We start from the raw sequence: 19,987 nt of genomic DNA, 5'->3' as shown, positions 1-19,987 counted from the left end.
ATCAGAGAAAAAATATGATATTTGTCTAATGGGGACTGGATTATTTCACTAAGCCTAAGGGTTTCCAATCGCATCCATTTTGTTGCACAATGTAGGATTTCTTTTTCTTTTGGCTGAGTAGTATCCCACCATGTATATATACCACATTTTCTTCATCCAGTCATCAGTTGATGGACATCTGGGTTGATCCCATATCTTAACTATTGTGAATTTAGCTGCTATAAACATAGGAGTACAAAATAACTCTTTTATACCCTGATTTCATTTCATTTTGTTTGGGTAGATTCCCAGGAGTGAGATGGGTGGGTCATATGGTAAATATATTTTCAGATTTCTGAGGAATCTCCATACTGTCTTGTATAATAGTTATAGTATTTACATTCCCATGAACAGTCTTATTCTAGAATCCTTTATGTAGAGCTTAGCAATATCTACACAGACTGGGAATTTTAGTGTTTAACAAGATGCTCTTAGAAAAAGGAACATGCCAAGAGAATGCTACCTTTCCCTTTGGAGCAGGCTGAAATTCACTGCAGCACACTGATTATTTAGCAAGCAACATTATGATTCTGCCAGATCCCCATTTTCTTCACAGTGATTTTTTTTTTTTTGACAGGCAGAGTTAGACAGTGAGAGAGAGACACACAGAGAGAGTTATAGACAGTGAGAGAGACAGAGAGAAAGGTCTTCCTTCCGTTGGTTCACTCCCCAAGTGGCTGCAATTGCTGGAGCTGTGCCAATCTGAAGCCAGCTGTGCCGATCCGAAGCCAGGAGCCAGGTGCTTCCTCCTGGTCTCCCATGCGGGTACAGGGACCCAAGCACTTGGGCCACCCTCTGCTGACCTCCCAGGCCACAGCAGAGAGCTGGACTGGAAGAAGAGCAACCAGGACTAGTACCCAGCACCCCAACCGGGAGTAGAACCTGGGGTGCTGGTGCCACAGGCAGAGGATTGGCCAATTCAGCCATGGTGTTGGACTCTTCACGGTGATTTAAACATTGTCCCCATGTAGGATATTATGGTTTCCTAGGTGTGCTGGCCACTGCACATTTTCAGCTATTTGGGGATTTGAGTACTAGGCCTTATTGCCTCAAAATATCCACTGCCTTCAAACACCTACTACTCTTAGATAAATTCGAAGAATTGAATATGGAGACATCCACTGCTATATCTGGTGGGGTTTTTAAATTCTACTTTATTTTTTGTTGGAATAATTTAAGGTTGTTTCAGTGGAAAGCAGAAGACCAGGCAACTCTAGTTAGATGAGGGCAGATAAAGGAAAAATGATCTTAGTAGTTTATGAAATTGAACATTTGAATATTTCAGATTTTTAATTTGACTTCAGGTAAGGACTGATTTACAACTCAAATGCAGCCCCCATGAGCCTTTGCTTGGCTCGGGATGGGTTAATTTGTAGGCTATGTGTTGATGCTTGGCAGTTATGGCTATCCACTCTCCCAATACTTAATTCAGTGGAAGGGAAGTTTCAACTCAAAAAATCGAAAACAAACCACAACAAAAAAAACTTGAATTGGAACTTCTAATCCTTGAGTATCCTGGTGTGAATGATATGACCATTCCTGAACCAATCACTGTGGTTAGAGGATACATGTTTTTGCTTTTTTAGGTTTATCCCTCCTGGAAGGCAGCCATCAGTTTAAGGGAATCTCTTTGGTTTTAATCAGAGTGCATATATATAAAAAGTAGGGAGCAAACATTCAAGATCAGAGGAGGGAAGAAAGCAAATATTTACTATATATTTATCTTCAAGGAATCTTGTTTTGGGTTTTATTCTATTACGGTTACACTTTTCTCCAATAATTTGTTACATAATTCCTGCTAGGTTTCTGTATGGAACTCTTCCACATTTGGGGCACTAACACATAATATTACCCATGACCTGGGAAGATGTATAAATATGGTGGACCAATATCACATTATGTGATATTAATATATCTACCTGTGCTTTTGTATAACTACATGTTTACATATGAAGTGAACATGACAAAACTGTAAAAAATTATAAAAGCTATGTGTGCTCATTAAACTCTTCTTTATATTTATCTGTATTATTTGAAATATTTCAAAAGAAAGTTAGAAATTCAAAATAAAAATAGAGTACCTTAAAATATTAGTCATTTTTGATTGGGACTTACAATGCCTATAACCATGACAATACTAAATCATTAAAGGATTACAAGCACAGATATAGTAAACATTCAAGTTGCATTAGTTTCATCTGTAACTCTAGAAAAACACAGTACTAAGTTTTCCGTTAAGGCACAGATCCCTATAAATCTGATTTAGTTAACTAAGTTGTGCTGAGCACTTACATTAAAATATTTATTTAGTTAAATATTTTAGTTGTTGTATTGACTGTAGCTCTAATAATGCTTGCTTAATGGCTAAAGATAAAGTCTTGGCAGTATAATAGCATGACTATGTTTTTTTCTTAGTCAATGTTTATTTTTCCTTAAGGGATGTGACTATGTTTTATGAAACAAAAACTCTATCAACATTAATTAATAGGGCAAATTTTTTTGACTCATTTGGAATACCTGGTTATTTCTTTTTTTTATTTTTGCAAGAAATGTAACCCAGAGAATATTTTAGTGTTAATTATATATGTAGGTCTGCCCCATAGAAGTGAGATGAGTTTAGCAAATACTTTATTTTCTCTGAGCCAAATTTATTATACTGGACACACTTGCCATGGGCACTTTTAATGTGATTTTGGTTGACATTTATGTACTCTTTATCTTGTTATGAGTGCTATTCTCTGGACTTGAATCTGAAAGGACTGAAATCACTAACTCAGTGAATCCAACATATGCAACTGTCTCCTAATGAAGAGGAAATGGTAGACACACCCATGTTTTTGCAATGTAAAAAGCCCCATAGTTGCCCTGACAGCCATCACACTGAGATCCTAAGGGAGTGAAATGTTTAGTCAATATTTGTTGTTTGACTTTATGCAGAGTGGATCCGTGAACATCACAATGTTTACATTAAGCATTAGGTGAATTTCTTTTTACAAAATATTTTTCACATGGTTTTAAATGGTAAATTATTTAAATTCATTAAATAATGTTTAGATAATATACATAATATATATACACACACACATTTATATGTTATGACTAATATAGTGCCTTGACACATAGAATGCTGCACTGATTGGCCAACCTTTTAAGGAACAAAGGAAAGTCCTGTTTCTTAAGCAGATCACTCCTCAAAGGAGGAGGAAGACCAACCTTGGCAGTGGAACAAGTGAATAAAGCGAAGGTTACTGGAGAGTGAGAGCTAATGCTACCCAGGCTGTGGCTCAGATGGCCATTCTACCTGGCCCAGACATGAATGGCTTCATTCCCTTCCCTTCAAGGAAACAGGATGGTGTAGATGGAAGGATAAACTAAATAAAGTAAGGCCATTTTCATAACTTCAAACACAGTGCTCTTCCACCTATGTACCTATACCTCTGCCAAAAAAGCTGATCATAAAGACTGGAACACAAAATGCTAAATGTTACTTAATAATTCCTTATATATTTTAATTGACAGATAGTCTGTGAAATATAGTCAAAGTTTAAATGCCTCCTCCTCATCATTTGTTAATATATATCCACATATATGTATGTTTGTGTGACACTCCATTAAAACTAAATTCAGCTAACATGGTTTATATTCCCTAGAAATGTCAGCCTTAGAAAATAACTCAATTCAATGATGATTTATTAAGGGCCTATTACATGTCAGGTCTGTTGTGGAGTCTGTATTACATCTAGATGAGTAACACAGACAGCTGAATAAATACCAAAAGTAAATAAACCATGTGCAAGCTTACATTATGCAAGAGTAAAGGGATGAATACAAATACATGGACTAGAGAAGGTAGAGAATGAAACCGCACCAGGACCAAAACCTTTTAGAACTCACTAGAAAGAACTTTATTTATTTCCCTCATCTATGTCAAATAAAAAGAAAAAAAAAAGCACTGAAATTCAGCCGGTAATGACTTGTCAGTGGTTAAAGTACTGAGCTGTTTCCAACAAATGACAACCCTGACTCTAGAGTACCTAGCATGCACTCTAATGTTCCTCCCGTATAATTAAAGCTAATATTTACTGAATTCTTATTATGTGCTAGGCATTGTTGTGCAACCCGAATTTATTTTCACTGTGAAATAATAGTATTTCTTTTCATATACTCAAAGTATAATCCATCTTCATTTGTACTGCTACAAAGAAAATGCACAAAATATGCACTCATACATACTTTTATCATACAGAGCTAAGAAGAGACAAAATAGGTAACAGAATATTTGGGTATTGAACAATGAGTATCATGTTGGGGATGACAAAGTGGGGAAGAGTGAATGGTGAGGAAAGCTAATGTATCAGTGATCTGTTGCACAACAAATGATCAAAACATACTGGCCTAAAGCCATAAACTCAATTTAGCTCAGGAGTCTTTGAATCAGGTCACCTGGGCCAGGCTAGACTGATCTTGGTTGGATTTGCCATGGCTTTTCAGAATCAGCAGTTGTTTGGCTATCAACTAGGGAACAGGGGTGACTGGGCCATTATCCTGTTTGGTTACTTTGTACTCGCAGATTTCAAAGATTCAGAGTGGAAGTATGCAAGACACTTTGAGGACTGAGTTTGGACTAGGCACATCAATTCTGTTACATTCTATCAGCCAAATCAAGTCACATGATAGTAAAAAAAAAAAAAAAAAGAGATGATGACTTTCTTTGTGAAGTGCTGAAGAAAATTGTAGCCTCTTTTTCCATCTTACAGGTGGTGAGAAATAGAGATGGATTGGAAAGAAGAAGGAGCAGTGAAGTACAACAGATGGCTAGACATAATTCTCATTCTTAAAATCACAGATAATTGAAGGAAGACTAAAAAGAAAATTTGCAATGAGGATACTGATGATTTTTTATGATGAATATAAAATTTTTTCACAAGACCTGTTTGGAGCATGTGTTCCTTCACGTGAGCTTTACTTCTAAAGTCTGTCGCACATGAAAATTAGCTTTGATTTTTTAAAAAAATGTTTTTATAGCTCTGGGCTATTGATACCTTTTTTGTATGAGAACAGCTAAAGATGAGCAATTTTGCTGATACACACTATAAGATAAAAATAATATGCTATCAATCACGACAATTTGAAGAACTAGATGGGTGATTAAAATGAATTTTTATCTTTATTTTTCATATACAGTATGTGTAAACATAGATTTTATATGTAAATGCTTAAATGCATCTAACTCCTTAAATCATTGATGTGATTGTTTAGAGCTGGTAAACTTGCTGGGAAAGCAGGCATGACTGATTCTTATTTTAGTTCCTTGAAACTGTGACAGTTGCTTATGAATCTCAACCCAAATATTCTGATGATTTGAGTGTATTTAGGTGTGGTGCCTTACGCACTCTATTGTTTTCAGATGTGGATTCTATTTTTCTTATTACATCATTCCTTCAAGAACTGGATTTATCCAATTCATCATGAAAATACGCTGTTAGGAACATTTACACACATCTAACAAACACTTGCAGTGTTAACACGCCAGGTTCAGTGTTTATTCAATCTGAGCCATGTTCTTACTTATGAATCAGTTTGCTTGTCTATTTTCTGGCTCTGCAACCCTCCTGGTCTCTTTTCTTTTGGTCTCCAGGCTCCTATTCATAGTCAGATCTTCACTGAGCATCTTCTATCTGTGTGCCTGTCATAGGTGCAGGATATACAAAAATTAATTAAAAAAGTATGCCATTGCTTTCACAAAGCTGATATTCATAGCCTGTTTTTACCGCTGTGTAGTATTCCGTAGAGTACATCTTCCATAATTTCTGTATCCAGTCTTCCATTGATGGGCATTTACATTGATTCCATGTCTTCGTTATTGCAAATTGAGCTGCAATAAACATGGGGGTAAAGATAACTCTTTTATTTGCTGATTTCATTTCCCATGGGCAAATTCCCAGGAGTGGGATGGCTGGGTCATAAGGTAGGTCTATATTCAGATTTCTGAGGTATCTTCAAACTGATTTCCTTAGTGGTCTTACCAGTTTACATTCCGACCAAAAGTGGATTAGGGTACCTTCCTTGCAAGAATTTGTTGTTTGTTGATTACTGTATGAGAGCCATTCTAATGGGGGTAAGGTGAAAACTCACTGTGGTTTTCATTTGCATTTCCCTGATAGCTAATGATTCTTGACATTTTTTCATGTGTCTGCTGGACAATTGAATTTCCTCTTTTGAAAAATGTCTGTTTAAGTCTTTGGCCCATTTCTTAAGTGGATTGTTTTGTTGTGTTGGAGTTTCTTTTTTTTTTTTTTTATTGTTTTTTTTTTGATTTTTTTTTTATCTTTTATTTAATGAATATAAATTTCCAAAGTACGTCTCATGTGTTACAATGGCTTCCCCCCCCATACCGTCCCTCCCACCCACAACCCCCCCCTTCCCACTCCCTCTCCCCCTCCATTCACGTCAAGATTCATTTTCGATTATCTTAATATACAGAAGATCAGCCTAGCATACCTTTATATACTCTGGTTATTAATCCTTTGTCAGTTGCATTGTTTGCAAATAATTTCTCCCATTCTGTAAGTTGCTTCTTCACTTTGCTGAGTGTTTCTTTTGCAGTGCAGGAGCTTCTAAATTTAATGTAATCCCATTTGTTAATTTTGTCATTGATTGCCTGTGCCACTGGGGTCTTTGCCAAGAATTCTTTGCTGTGGAAAAGTCTTGCAGGGTTTCCCCAATGCTCTATAATAATTTGATGGTATCAGGTTGTATATTTAGGTCTTTAATCCATTTTGAATGGATTTAGGTCTTTAATTCCATTTTGAAGGTGTGAGGTAGGGCTCCTGCTTCATACTTGTGCTTATGGAAATCCAATTTCCCAGCACCATTTGTTGAAGAGATTGTCCTTGTTCCAGGGATTGGTTTTAGCTCCTTGGTCAAATATAAGTTGGTTGTAGAAGCTTGGAATGGTTTCTGGTGTTTCTATTCTGTTTCATTGGTCTATCCATCTGTTTGTTACCAGTATCAGCCTGTTTTGATTATGACTGCTTTGTAGTATGTCTTGAAATCTGGTATTGTGATGCCTCTGGCTTGGTTTTGTTGTATAGGATTGTTTAGTTATTCAATATCTCCTTTGTATTCATATGGATTTCATCATCACTTTTTCTAGATCTGAGAATAATGTGTTTGGTATTTTTATTGGTATCACATTGAATCTGTAAACTGCTTTTGGAAGAATGGACATTTTGATTATATATTTGATTTTATTCTTCCAATCCATGTACATGGAAGGTTTTTTTTTCCCATTTTTTATAACTTCCATTTCTTTTTTTATTTTTATTTTTTTGACAGGCGGAGTTAGAGAGAGAGAGAGACAGAGAGAAAGGTCTTCTACTTCTGTTGGGTCACCCCCCAAATGGCCACTATGGTGGCGTGCTGTGGCCGGTGCGCTGCACTGATCCAAAGCCAGGAGCCACATGCTTCCGCCTGGTCTCCCATGAGGGTGCAGTGCCATAGCACTTGGGCTATCCTCCACTGCCTTCCCAGGCCACCGCAGAGAGCTAGACTGGAAGAGGAGCAACTGGGACAGAATCTGGCACCCCAACCTGGACAAGAACCTGGGGTGCTGGCGCCGCAGGCAGAGGATTAGCCAAGTGAGCCATGGTGCTGGCGCTTCTATTTCTTTAAGTTTTGTAATTGTCATCATAGAGATGTTTGACATACTTGGTTAAAGTTATTCTAAGGTATATGATTTTTTGTAGATATTGTGAATGGGATTGAATTTGGAAGTTTTTTTTTCTCAGCCATGGCATTGTCTGTGTTGTATAAAATGGCTGTTTTTTTAAAATTAATTAATTAATTTGAAAGTCAGAGTTATGCAAAGACAGGACAGGCAGAGAGAGAGAGGTGTTCCGTCCAATGGTTCACTCCTCAGACAGCCACAATGGCCGGAGCTGCATCCATCCAAAGCCAGGAGCCAGGAGCTTCTTCCAGGTCTCCCACACGGGTTCAGGGACCAAAGAACTTGGGCCATCTTCCACTGCTTTTCCAGGCCATAGCAGAGAGATGGATCAAAAGTGAAGCAGCTGGGACTCGAACCAGTGTCCATATGGGATGCCAGTACTGCAAGAGGCAGCTTTATCTGCTGAGCCACAATGCTGGCCCCCTGTTTATGTTTTCTATGTCTTCATGGCTCAATTAGCTAGGTTGTATAGGTCCATGAATCTATCCATTTCTTCTAGGTTTCCCAGTTTTTTGGCATTGAGCTCTTTCTAGTAATTCCTGATGATTCTTCTTATTTCTGTGATGTCTGCTACATTTCCTTTTTCATCTCTAATTTTGTTTATTTGGGTCTTATCTCTCATTTCTTATGGTTAGTCGGGTGTGCCAATTTTTTTTTTTTTGGTTAGTCAATGGTGTGCCAATTTAGTTTATTTTTTTTCAAAGAGCCAGCTCTTCATTTTGCTGATCTTTTTTATTTTGTGTTTGATTTCAATTTTGTTGTTTTCTTCTCTAATTTTAATTATTTCTTTCTTCTTACTAGTTTTGTGTTATGTTTGTTGTTGTTTTCTAGATCATTGAGATGCACTGATAACTATTATTTGGTGAATTTCTAATTTCTTAATGTAGGCACCAATTGCTATAAAATTTCCTCTTAACACTGCTTTATTGTATCTGTAAGTTTTGATATGTTGTATCATATCATTTGTTTCCAGAAATTTTTTGCTTTCTCTTTTGATTTCTTCTGTGACCCTCTGTTCATTCAGAAGCATGTTGTTCAGTCTTCTTCTGTTTGAATATTTTCTAGAGTTTTCTGGATTACTGATTTCCAACTTCCATTGTTGTCAGAGAAGATGCATGGTATGATTTCAATTTATTTTTTAATTTGCTGGAACTTGCTTTATAGCCTAGTATCTGATCTATCCTAGAGAAAGTTCCATGCGCTGGTGAGAAAAATGTGTATTCTGTGGCTATAGGGTGGAAGGCTCTTTAGATATCTATTAGGTCCATATGACCCATAGCATCAATTAACTCTGCTGTTTCCTGTTGATTTTCTGTCTGGCTGATCTGTCCATTGCTGAAAGCAGGGTATTGAAGTCCCCCATTACTATTGTATTTGAATCTCTATCTTCCTTTAAAACCATTAACATTTCTTTTATATAGCCAGGTGCCCTGTAATTAGGTGCATATATATTTATAATAGTCACATCTTCCTGTTGAATTGATCCTTCAATCATTACATAGTATCCTTCTTTGTCTCTTTTACTAGTTTTTGTGTTAAAGTCTATTTTGTCTGATATTAGGATGGCTACACCAAGTCTTTTTTGGTTTCTGTTAGCATAGATTATCTTTTTCTATCCTTTCACGTTCAGTCTGCATGCATCTTTGTTGGTAAAATGTGTATCTTGTAGGCAGCAAATAAATGGGCTTTGTTTTTTAATCCATTCAGCCAGTCTGTATCTTTTAACTAGAGAGTTGAGACCATTTACATTCAGGGTGACTTATTAAGCACTGAATTTGCCCTGCCATATTTCCATTAATAGTCTTAATTTTTTACTTTGAGTTTCCTTTGTCTTTTACTGGGTCATTTTCTGCATTCATCTTCTTTCATAGTGGTGTTCTTGCTTCTGTGTTTCTGTGTCTAGCACATCCTAGAGAATCTTTGTAGGGCTAGGTGTGTAGTTACAAATTCTTTCAATTTCTGTTTGTTGTTTAAGATCTTTACTTCTCCTTCATTCATAAATGAGAGAGTTCTGCATGGTAAAGCATTCTGGTTGACATTTTTTTTCTCTAAAGACTTCGAATATTTCTCACAATTCTCTCCTTACCTGTAGAGTTTCTGATGAGTTGTCTGCATTGAGTCTAATTTGGGTCCCTCTGAATGTGATTTGGCATTTCTCTCATGCACATTTTAAGAGCTTTTCTTTGTTTTACTGTGGAGAGTTTTACTACAACGTGTCATGAGGAGTATTTTTTCTGGTCATTTCTATTTGGAATTCTCTATACTTCCTGCACTTGGATGTCTCCTTCTTTCCCCAGATTGGGAAAGGTTTTTTTTTTTTTTTTGTTATTATTTCAATAAAAATGCCTTCTACTCCTTTCTTTCCACACCTAACAGAACTCTTAGGGTCTGTATGTTTGGTCATTTGATAGTATCGTGTAGATCTCTAATTGTATTTTTTAGTTTTCTAAAATTATTTTTTTTCTTTTTGGTCTGATTGTAATATTTCCAGAAATTTTACTTCTTTTTTTTAAAAAAATATTTATTTATTTTACTTGAAAGTCAGAGTTACACTGAGAGAGAAGGAAGAAGGAGAAGCAGAGAGAGAGAGGTGTTCAATCTGCTGTTTCTCTCCCCAGTTGGTTGCAATGGCCAGAGCTGCGCCAATGTGAAGCCAAGAGACAGGAGATTCTTCCAGGTCTCCCACATGGGTGCAGGGGCCCAAGGGGTTGGGCTATGTTCTACTGCTTTCCCAGGCCTTAGAGAGAGCTAGATAGTAAGTGGAGCAGTGGGACTAGAACCAGTGCCAATATGGGATGCTGCCACTGCAGGTGGCAGCTTTACCCGCTATGCCACAGTACCAGCCCTGAAATTTGACTTCTGGTTCTGAAATCTTCTTCTATCTCATCTATTCTGTTGTTAAGGCCTTCCACTGTATTATTTATTTGGCATATTGAGATCTTCATTTCTAGTATTTCATTCTGACTTCTCTTCAATATCTCAATTTCTTGATAGTATTTTTCATAAAGATCATGAATTTGCTTCTGATTGCTTCTAAGTAATCTGATGTAGTGTTCTCCTTATTCTTATTTCGAGTTTTTCCTTTTTTTTTTTTTTGCCTTTTGTGCATTTTTTTTCTTTGCTTTGCTTTTCTCTTCAATTTTTGTCTTTGTGATTTAGTGGGATATCTATTCTTTTTTTTTATTTATTTGACAGGTAGAGTTATAGACAGTGAGAGAATGAGACAGAGAGAAAGGTCTTCCTTCTGTTGGTTCTCTCCCCAAATGGCCGCCACAGCTGCACTGCTCCGATCCAAAGCCAGGAGCCAGGAGTTTCTTCCTGGTCTCCCACGTGGGTGCAGGGGCCCAAGCACTCGAGCCATCCTCCACTGCCTTCCCAGGCCACAGCAGAAAGCTGGATTGGAAGAGGAGCAACCAGGATTAGAACCGGCACCCATATAAGATGCCGGTGCCACAGGTGGAGGAATAACCAAGTTAGCCATGGTGCCAGTCCCAGGGACATCTATACTTTTAGTGAGTTCTAAGAGGTGTGTGCTGGATGTGACCTGGGTACTCTGTTCAGTATTCCAGAGTGGAGGAGGTATCCAATGTATAGTCCCTGAGGGGCTTTGTAGCTTTTCTTTGTTTTTTTGGTTAGAGGAAGTTGTTCACTTCTGTTGGTGTGACCTGCCCTTTTCCTCACAGTTGTGGGATTCCTGGTGTTAGTCTCTGTTGTATTCAGGGTTGTATCACCCTGCTTGATGAACTGCACCTCTAATCTGTGCAGATTTTCTTGTGAGGTTCCCCTCTATTATGAGCTACTATTTGTGCGTTGCAAGTGGAAGCATGTGGCCCCACCTACTGGAGTCCAGCTTACTTTTAATGGTGGATGGAGCATGATTGAGTTTTTGATATTCAGGAATTTTTATTCAGGAATTTTCCTGTTGTTCACCTTGTATGGTGGGGAAGAAATTCTGAAATGTTGTGTTCCTCGTTCCTGGGTGCAGGATGTGGTGAGGTGGCCCCCACAATTGATGTTGCATGCAGGGGAGGTAAAGGCTGCAGTCCCCTGCTTACATTTGAAAATGTAAACAAACAAAATGTCTTCTCCCAGCTGGCTGCAGGTCTGGGTAGGAGGTGGGAGGGAGATGGGCAGGAGGGTGCTCAAGCTCTCTGTGTGTTCCTCTATACCTTCTCCTTTTTCCTATGTAGAACTTGAAAAGCAGTTCACCAAACTCTCTCTCCCACAGCTATTTGCAGATCTGAGGACCCATGATTTCTCATCTCACCTGGTCTATTGAGGACTGGTGTTAACCTCCCTGTCTGAGCCTCTGCCACTTCCTTTTATTATTTGCTCTTTAGGCATGGACTTGCCCAGTCTTTGTTGGTCTCCAGAGCTTCCTGTTGTGAATTTACCATGGCTCTATCTCAGACATCTATCTCCTCTCCTTTTTAACTCTCTATTTTGCCCCCATGACTTAGATCATCCTGTTGCTAGATTGCCATCTTGGGAACTTCAGTATAGTTTATAATCTGTATTTGAGTTCCTGCAAATTAAGTTTATCTGTTTTTATTGTCTGATTCTACTATTAATTTCACAATTGTTTCTGTGTCTGGTGATTTTTTACTGTGTGCTGAACACAGTATTTGAAATATTATCTGTAGAAATCATTTGAGAATTAGGTTAATGCTATCTTCTTCCAAAAAGGATTTTAGTTTATTTCAGGCAAATGTATGTGGATATTATCAATATAGTACCTCATATTGACAAGATGCAAGGGCAGGATATAATCCCTACTAGGATTAGTATATTCCCACATCACCCTTTCAATGGATAGCCTTTGGTATTCCTAGCCCAAGCGCAGAGGTTTCAATCAACTCCAATTTTCATGAGTTCTGAGCTCTAATTTTCACAATTAATGAAATACGTATTCAAAATTCCTGCTCAGTCTCTTAGATTTTTTTTCTCAAATTGGAGAATGAGAATTAGAAGAAAAATGTTCTTAAATGCCTGGTTCACCTATCCCAGATTGTGCTTTTGTGATTCATTACTATCATGATTTAGCAAAATTACCAATGTCTTTCATTGGAGGTTTATTGTTTCTTTCTTTCCTTTCCTCTTCGTCATCTTTTGTTTATTCTCAGTGGGAACATTGATTCAAATTTCCAGTTTACTATTACTAGAAGTCAGAAATGCCAGTTTCAAAATATAATGCCACTGCTACTTTGCTAGTCATTTTCAGATCCTCCTTTCTTCAAAAGAATAGGAATTCAACTTCCTAGAATGAATGATACTGTAGGTGTAGGCATTTTGTGCATTTAAAAACCATTTTAAATGCATTTTGTGCATTTAAAATCATGTGTTTACATGATTCAATATGCTCATTTTTTCCTACCATCAAGTTATTTTTTTTCCTTTTACACAGAACTTTTATTATAATCACATAATTCTGGCTTAAATTTATTATTCTAGTGTTTTGCTTTTCATTTAGTTTTTGTATCTGCATTCATATACTCACTTTTTTCTCTACAACTAAATTAAATTCATCCTTGCAAATGGACTATCTGGATCCTCAATGTCTCAAAATCCTTTCAGTACCACAGTGCTCAGTCATAACTCCATCTTATAATATCCCAGTGCAGTTATTAACTGTCTAATGATATCATAGCTAAGAGCACACTCTCTAATACAAGATTGCCCTGGATGCTGTTAGCAGCTGTGTAAACAAGCACAATCTATGTTTCATGAGTCTAACTGTGCTAGCCAATATTTATGTTGAAGTTCTAGTCAGAATGTGAACTTATTTGGAAAAACAAGGAATCTTCAAAAAGTTCATGGAAAATGTGTATTATCTTTTAATTCCATTTTCTACAAACTTTTTGAAATACCCTTGTAGAGTTCTTGATAATGTAATCAGGTAAGAGGAGGCCATATTGGAAAAGGGGGTGGACTGAAACTTAACCCAGTGTAACTGGTGACTTGAAAAGAAGACAGGGAGAGTTACACAGGGAGAATACCATGTGACAACTGAGGCAGAAGTTGGAGCAATGAATCCAAAAACCAAGGAACAAGAAGGACTGAAGGTCAACATCAGAAGCTAGGCAGTTTTAAGAGGGAGCATGGCTCAATTGACATCTTGATTTTAGACTGCAATACTCTAAATCTTTGAGATATTAAATTGCTGTTGTTTTAAGCCATCACATTTGTGGTACTTCGTTATTAACAGTCCTCAGAAATTAATACATAGTTTCTTTTTTCTCTGGTTTCCTCATCTATAAAATGGAGATAACAGACACTCTCTATTTCATAGGCTTCTTGTGAGTGATAACGTGCTACAAGCAATAGAACTGTGGCTCGATTTTCATAAAATACAGATAAGACTTGTCTACAGTTACTCTGCTGCATAAAGTTTCTCCTTGAAAGCATGGATTTTGACTTACATTTCTCATGAATCTTCCATCATAACTAATAAAAGGCTAAGTGTATACTAAAAGCATATACAGACATAGAGGCAGACAATTTTCCCTCTAATTGTGATTACTTTAAAAATTTTTGCTTAAATAATTTTCCAAGTTTTAAGACTTTATACTGTTTTAGAGCTTTACAAATTCCTTATTTCTACTTGTGACATTTTATCCTGTGTTTAACTGCTTTGTCGTCTCCTTCATTTTGAACACATTCCTGCCATGTCTCATTCTTCTACTTATGTCAAATTGCACATTAGCTTGTGATTTCTAAACATAGATCTGGTTGTAGAAACCGAGAGAAAAGGTATATAAAATGAACAGTTTCCAGATGGTTGTGTAATTTAAAATATAAAATATGGGTTATATTCTTTGCTCTACTACAAACCTGATAAATGACCTCAGGCACCTTATGTAGCATTGCCCAATTAGGAAATTGGGTTAAATACTTTAAAACTTTTTGTTAGTTTTAGTTTCTATAATTATGTTGTTCAATGTCCTCTGAGTTTAATAATGACAGTGAAAAGCTGCTTCTTATTCATCCATTGCGGTCTGTTGGGGGAGGCAGCAGGTACCAAACATAACATTTATCTATTAACTGATGTGGAGAGATGGATTTGCCTATTCATTAAGTGAGAGTGATGTGTATTATTGTTCCTCTTGAATAATTTGGTCCCATCAGTGTAATAACATGTGCAGGCACAGTAACAGATGTTTTCAAATATATCCTGTGTGCACACCCATGCGGTGTATCTCAGATACAAAGAACCTATTGTTCTATGGTGAATTAATAAGGTAAATTATTCTTAGCTTTTAATGCTTCACTTTTACCTTTAAAATCCAAACACTGTGACATGTGCCTTTGCTTATTTGGTAAATTACTAATTTCTTTGTAAAGCATTGAATTCATTTCAAGTTATAATCAAATTCCTGCAATAAGTTATGCCTTCCTTGGTTTATTTCATCTTTACCAAGTATTACTTGATCACTTTGATCATTTGCTATCTGTTTTACATATATACCATTTTGTTACAAATCCATTCTGAGTTTTCATTTTCCAAAAGAATGGCTTTGCTATTTTTTTTTAAAAATATGTATTTATTTGATTCATAGGCAGAGTGACAATAAAAGAGGAAGAGACAGAGAAATATATCTCCACATCTACTGGTTAAATCCCCAGATGCTCACAATAGCCAGGGCTAGGCCAGACCAAAGCTGGGAGCCCAGAATTCCACCCAGGTCTCCCACATGGGTTTAGGAACTCAAGTGCATAGGTGATCATTCATTGTCTCCCTAAGCGCTTTAGCAGGGAACTGGATCTGATGTGCAGCTTAGCCAGGGCTTGAACAGGCATTCTGATATGGAATGTGGGAATCTCAAGTGGTGGCTAACCCCACTATATCACAAGGCTTGTTCTCCCATATTTTTCATCCTCTTTTACTTCCAGCCTTGAACCTGTGCACTATCTTCCCTGTGCTGCTTTTTCCTCTCCCAAGTTCCTATGATACTATATTTGTTCACTTTTTTCCTACTGCACTGTGGTGGAATGAGAAGGCCATGCCAAGATTGCCGCTGGCAAGCGAGCACCAGGTACTCAGGAATGGCTTCGGAACCCACCTGGCAATGGAGCCTACCTGGCAACAGGCTGTGATTGGTTAGGGCATAAACTGCCCCTTGACTGGATTGGCTGCCTTGGCTATATAAGCTGCTGTACCAACTGAAATAAAGGAGTCTGTGAGCGGCTCGCTTCTGGCCTGCTTTCACCTGACTCCCGGTGTCTGTGTGGTGATGCCACGCCTCTTGCCCCCACCACACTCCTCCTCTCAGAACAAATCCACATGGTACTAGTAAATCATTGCTAGTTCTTTTTTTTTTTTTTTTTTTGACAGGCAGAGTGGACAGTGAGAGAGAGAGAGAGAGACAGAGAGAGAGACAGAGACAGAGAGAAAAGTCTTCCTTTGCCGTTGGTTCACCCTCCAATGGCTGCCGTGGCTGGCGCACTGCGGCCGCGCACCGCGCTGATCCGAAGGCAGGAGCCAGGTACTTCTCCTGGTCTCCCATGGGTTACAGGGCCCAAGCACTTGGGCCATCCTCCACTGCACTCTTGAGCCACAGCAGAAAGCTGGCCTGGAAGAGGGGCATCCAGGACAGAATCCGGCGCCCCGACTGGGACTAGAACCCGGTGTGCCAGTGCTGCAGGCGGAGGATTAGCCTATTGAGCAATGGCGCCGGCCGCTAGTTCTTTCTTCTACCTTGTAAAACATGGTATATCTTACTTGAGCTGCCAGTCTAGTTCTTTCAATTTGCTTTTTGCTCCTTCCTTCTTTCCTTCCTTCCTTTCTTCCTTCCTTCCTCCCTTCCTCCCTTCCTTCCTCTCTTTCTTCCTCTTTCTCTTTCTCTCTCTCTCTCTCTCTCTTTCTTTCTTTTTTATGACAGGCAGAGTTACACAGTGAGAGAGAAGACAGAGAGAAAGGTCTTCCTTTTTCTGTTGGTTCACCCCCAAGTGGCCGCTACGGCTGGTGTGTTGCAGCTGGTGCGCTGCACTGACCCGAAGCCAGGAGCCACGTGCTTCCTCCTGGTCTCCCATGTGGGTCCAGGACCCAAGGACCTGGGCCATCCTCCACTGCCTTACCAGGCCACAGCAGAGAGCTGGACTGGAAGAGGAGCAACCGGGACAGAATCTGGCACCCCAACCAGGTTTAGAACCCGGGGTGCCGGTGCCACAGGCGGAGGATTAGCCTAGTGAGCTGCAGTGCTGGCTGGTTTTACGTTTCTTTACCATTCTTCCACATACCCTCTATGCTATCTATAATTTGCCAAAGTACCCCTAAAGTTTTTTTTTTTTTTTTTTTTTTTTGGTGTTTTTAAAGGACTCCTGACTTCAAAGGACCCTGTAGTTCTAGTTCTAGTAATAAAGTTTATAATTCCCTTAGCTTCTTTGGTAGCCCTGTAATCCAACATTGGGTCAGAATTTCTTACCTGAATTTTCAAAAATGTCTCCATACTTCCTGAAAAACAAAATTTAAAAAAGTTGCTTTGTTTTTGTTCAGTGCTTTGATTTTCTTTCCTAACTTAATCTTCTTTGAAATAACACAAAACAAAACATACTGAAATTGACCAAGGATAGGTTATTTGGACTTAGGTAATTAGACATGTGAAAAGATAATCCTACACACTAGACTCATCTGAGATAATTTTGTATATTACTCATTGTCTTTCACTAAATGTATAAGGCCGAGGTACCTAACAAAGATTACAAGGTGCTCTCTGAATTACTTTAAGTAAGTTTAAGATATGTGCAAGTTACTTTCAAAATTCTTCATTAACGTAATTTAAAGTAAAATAGACTGCTTTTAACGGTGCAATTTAAAGATTATTTACAGCTTTGTGGCTTCTCTGATGCCCCCAAGGAACAATAACAGTATTACATGGGTTCAAATCCAGCTGCTCTGAGTGTTGCTGAAATCCTGTGATTCCCCTAGTGAAGACAGGGTGCGATCCCTCTCCTGCACATCCCTAGATGTTTCCAGGGAAGAGAGTCAAAGCATCTGGCACATAGTGTTTTATATTCAACAACTTCTCCGGTGAAGAGTATTCCCCAGAAGTAAATGAGGCAATTAGCAGAATCATTAACTATTCCAAGCCCAAAAATCAACACTTGGCACATGAAAGTAATAATGAGCAAATTAGTAATCATGCAGTTAGCAAATGTTCAAGAAGTAAGGCTTCTTACTTTTAGAGCCCATTGACTCAATCTAATGGGCAGCCTGTTAATGCCCCAGAAAAAGAGTTTGCATCAGGATTGACTAAAGTCTCGGGAGGCAAACAAACAAACAAACAGAAAAACCCACTAAACACATTGGAAATCATTTACATACTTAAACTGTATTGTATTCACAAAGTTCAGAGTTCAAGGTCTGTCATGACATATTCACCCCCATCATATGGTATTTAATCAAAGTGCACATGTTCAGAAAAAGTGAGGCTCTAATAAAATCTGCACCCATGCAAGTATCTAGCTCCGCTCATTATTGACAACATCAGGCTCATTGAGGCCCTTTGGTCAATCTATAGTCAGAAATTTTAAGTTAAAGGATGGATGTGTAAGTTTTACAGCCCTGACGCACTGAGGAGGTTACAGAAGCTCTTTGCTTTCATCCCACAGGGCTCCTGGCAGGGTAGGTAGCACATGTGAAAGCAATTGGGTAAATGTTTGCCATGTAACAAATGTTCCAGAGACATTACTTGAATCTGAATTTTAAATTAACATTTAACGTTTCTGATCTTTAGTGTAATTTAGAAAAAATGCTATTTTCTTTACTTAATCCAATACATTCTAAGACTGACAAGGAGGATGATAGGGTAAGAATGTTTTATACAACTTCAATAAATATACATCTGTTTCCTCCCATGTGCCACAATGCTCTAAGGGTCAGTGAAATCGGGTCTTCTAGCTATTATATGCTAAATATCTGTAAAGAAATTAGCACACTTTCCAATGTTTGCTAAATTGCAACTAATAGTAGCTGTAATTGGAACAGTACATCACCATTTTTATCAATACTGATGTTTTACCAAAATTGTTTCTATGCTTTCTATTACCACCCTGGCTTGGATCATGATCTAAAAAAGTAGTTTAAAAATTAACTGGAAGTCTCAAGTGATTAGTTTATTTTTGCTTTTAACGTGCAGACATTTACGTTATTTATTGTAATATTTTTGAATAATTATGTTAAACAATATTCAATATACTTGTCCTGAAGTTTCCTAAAATATATTTTTTTTATTTAAATTTTTGCTTTGTAGGTTTCTCTTTCAGTGGAAGAAAGAGAATAAGAAGAAGCTACATTTCTAGATAAATAAAAAGAATTCTATTTTTCTAAAAACAGGTTGTGAAACTTCAAAAATATGTTAGTTTCTTAAGCATGATAAACATATCTCTTAATGTGATATAAAATTAGTAGAAATAATCTAAGCAGTTTAAGTAATATTGGTTTGTGGAATTTAAGCCATTTAGAAACTGTAATTGTCACTTGGATTTGGAAAGATGTTAGCATAGTATTTATATATGTATAACTAAATCAACATGCTTTATCTGCATATGTGTAATTGCATTTAGTGAATCAAAAAACTCTTAATGACAAACATAAATCATTTGATCCTAAAATATCCAAGGCCTATAGTATTTTAATTTTGTTAAGGGTTTTGTTCTTGTCTTTCCCATCTCTCCTTGTCTTCCTTCTTTCCCCTTTTATCTCTCCTGTCTTCTCCATTCTTGTCTCAATTTGTCTTTTGTTGTGTCTTTACCTTTTAATTTCTTATTATTTTTATTTTTTATTTTGACAGTCAGAGTTAGACAGTGAGAGAGAGAGAGAGAGAGAGAGACAGAGAGAAAGGTCTTCCCTCCATTGGTTCACCCCCAAAGTGGCCTCCACGGCCAGCGCACTGCGCCAATCCAAAGCCAGGAGCGAGGTGCTTCCTCCTGGTCTCCCATGCGGGTGCAGGGCCCAAACACTTGGGCCATCTTCCACTGCACTCCCAGGCCACAGCAGAGAGCTGGACTGGAAGAGGAGCAACAGAGAGAGAATCCGGCGCCCCAACTGGGACTAGAACCCAGGGTACCGGCGCCGCAGGTGGAGGATTAGCCTAGTGAGCCGTGGCGCCAGCCTTATTTTTATTTTATCACTTGACTTCTGGAAGGTAAGCATAAGTTATATAATAGAATATGTTTATTTTTTCTCTAGGGAAAAAGAAAAACAAGCTCTTAAGTCTTTTG

This window comes from Oryctolagus cuniculus, chromosome 2 (assembly GCF_964237555.1).
Source record: "Oryctolagus cuniculus chromosome 2, mOryCun1.1, whole genome shotgun sequence".
Classification (NCBI taxonomy): domain Eukaryota; kingdom Metazoa; phylum Chordata; class Mammalia; order Lagomorpha; family Leporidae; genus Oryctolagus; species Oryctolagus cuniculus.
The sequence above is the reverse complement of the archived record's forward strand: the minus strand, read 5'-3'. Positions refer to the sequence as shown.